The 2,747-nt window shown below is 46.2% G+C and overlaps 1 protein-coding gene across 1 annotated transcript in view; it reads left to right on the top strand.

The window, feature by feature from the left end:
* The window catches only part of MAPKAP1 (MAPK associated protein 1), a 408,697-nt gene that overhangs the window by 387,302 nt on the left and 18,648 nt on the right, over positions 1-2,747 (top strand). The gene's annotated exons all lie outside the window — the stretch shown is intronic.

Raw genomic sequence — 2,747 nt, 5'->3', positions numbered from 1 at the left:
CAGCTGCCGTGACCAGTGTGCATCTAGCTGCTCTGCTAAGGGGTTGCCAATTCACTGCTGCACCCTGGCCTCCTTGCAAGCTGCTTGGCAGATAACTGTTTGACCAGCACAGTTAGCTCCATCACTATCATGGGCCTGCAGTGATAGGCCAGCACTACCTGTCATTCTGAAGTCTTCCATGGAGAAGGCAACCCCATTTGTCTGCCTTGTTTTCAGAACCATATGTCTGACTATTTCTCTATTTGATTGGGGTTTGACTGATTAGGACTGGTTTCTACCCCACTGCTCATTACTAACCTCAGTCTGGGAGACTGAACCTAAGAAGATCCTGCTTAATCAGACCACTGGTCCATGAAGACAGGCACAGTGTTTCATACAGTGGCCAACCAAACAGGAGGGCCAAACAAACAGGGCATAGGGTCTAAGGCCCTTCCCTGCTGCTGATGCTGCCTCCAGGCACTGGTATTGAGGTTTGCTGCCTCCATAGATGATTCCCTTCAGTCAACATGGCTAGAAGCCATTGATGGATGAGTCTGTCTAACCCCCTTTCAGAGCTATCTATGCTTGTCCCCATTACCACCTCCACTGATGTTGAATAAAAAACCATTTCCTATTGTTTGTCCTGAACCTATTTCCCAAAAATTTCATTGGATGCCCCCAAGTTGTAATGTTATGGCAGAGGCATAAAAATCTTCCTCTGCCCTCTTTTACCACCTCACGCATAATTTTATAAACCTATACGTTCACCCACCCTGACCTAGATGGCCCAGGCTAGCTCGATCTCATCAGATTGCAGAAGCTAAGCACGGTTGGCCCTGGTTAGCACTTGGATGGGAGACCACCAACAAAGTCCAGGGTTGCTACGCAGATGCAGGCACTGGCAAACCACCTCTGAATGTCTCTTGCCTTGAAAAACCCTATTGGGTCACCATAGGTCAGCTGTGACTTGATGGCACTTGCCACTACCATATAGTCACCCAATGTGTGCACAGGCATGTCCTTGCAAGGAAGAGGGGAAACCTCCTTAGCTTTCACACTCCCCTCCACCACATCACTGCTGACATCCTATAAGCCACACAGCCTGCCAGGGGAGCGATGGAGCACAAGGGTTGCTGGGATGAAGAAGAGCAGGCGACAGCAATGAACCCCTGACAATAGCAGGAGGATGCATGAAAGTCTTTAAACAGCTGGCTGAATTGTGATTGCTGTGTTGCTGTTTTTACCAGAAAATGTTTTCCACAAAATTGGGCTTGTGTGATTTCTCTACAGTATCAACAATGGCAAGATGTTGAACCTGAACTGCTGATACTCGTCCCAAGGAGAATGTTGGGGCCTCGTACATGCAAAGAACATGCTTTGTTGCTAAGAAATAGAGTAAAACATTGATGCTGGCTTTTAAGGAAAAAAACTGGATCCAATATCGAGGAATCTGAAATACATTTCTAGGCCTCAAGCCAGATAAATGTCCCTATTTGGATACCTTCCTTGAAAGCACAAGAAATTTAATGTGTACAGGAGAGAACATTTCTAAGAAGATGCTAACAAATGCTCCAATTTGTTGGTATGCCTGGACCACAGAGGGGCTGTTCCTCCACACGCTATTAAAAATGCACATACAACCCTACAAGCTAAAGTAGTGTGGGACCCAGCCCTATCACAGCTTTGTTTAAGGATTGATTCCTTACTTAACATATTTATATTTTCACCTATTTTTGACAGATAATAGATGCTTCAGTTTAAAGCACTAAGGGACTGACAAGCTTTAGTCTGCATGACTCGTGCCTGACATTTCTAATTATGTCAGGGGGTATAGTGGTTAAAATGTCAAGCTAGGACTAAGAAAATCCAGGTTCAATTCTCTACTTAGCCATAAAGCTCACGGGCAGCCCATTCCTAATGGGGGAAGCTGAAAGGGGATAGAAGCTGGCATGACCCCAGTGCTGGCATTAGTGCGACCTCCACCGGCTAAACTGGCACTAACGCCAGCACAGAGCCACTTATGCCAGCTCTGGAGAGCTGCATGGCAACATGAGCTGTGGGTGCAGCTTAGGACTGTGCAGTAAGTAACCCTGGACTATTTGTTCTCCCTCAGTGTAATCTACCTCACAGGATTGCTGTGATAATTAAATGGGTGGAGGAGAAACAGGTGCACTGCCCTGAGCTCCTCGGAGTGACGCTCCTCGGAGTCACAGCTAATATGACAGCCTTGCATATTCCAACACGGAGGAAAAACAGAATAAAAGCTGCAAAAGCAAAGGACACTGAACACATGAGAAGCCAATCTAAGGTGAGGCCCTGCTCAGCCACATCAGGGGAAACTACCATCACCTTACTCAGCCTTTCCATATACCTGACACCATCACCCTGAACCATGAATTATTCACTGGGTCACTTCGCCACCTCGCTGATTGTCCTGCTGCACTGATCCTCAACGGGTCTTATAGCCATTATCAGACCAATTGCCGTGCTAGGCAGGGAGACCACAGTCCCCCTCCCACAACTATATTCTATTAAGCAGTGCATCATAATATTCTTCCCACTGCATAAAATACATGCAGCTATTGGGCAGATAAGACAACACAGTTAAACATGGGACAGCTGCATATACTTGTGTGGTGTATACACAGCATTATGTAACTTTCTATGTGCATGTGATTTCCATACAGTAATGATGCTTGCATGTACTATCTTCAGGGAGTCCTTTTTATTTAAAGTGGTCTACTAAGGTACCTCTATGTGTCTGCCCA

This window comes from Euleptes europaea, chromosome 14, assembly GCF_029931775.1.
Source record: "Euleptes europaea isolate rEulEur1 chromosome 14, rEulEur1.hap1, whole genome shotgun sequence".
Taxonomy (NCBI): Eukaryota; Metazoa; Chordata; class Lepidosauria; order Squamata; family Sphaerodactylidae; genus Euleptes; species Euleptes europaea.
Note: the sequence above shows the minus strand (reverse complement) of the source record. Positions and strands in the feature narration are given on the sequence as shown.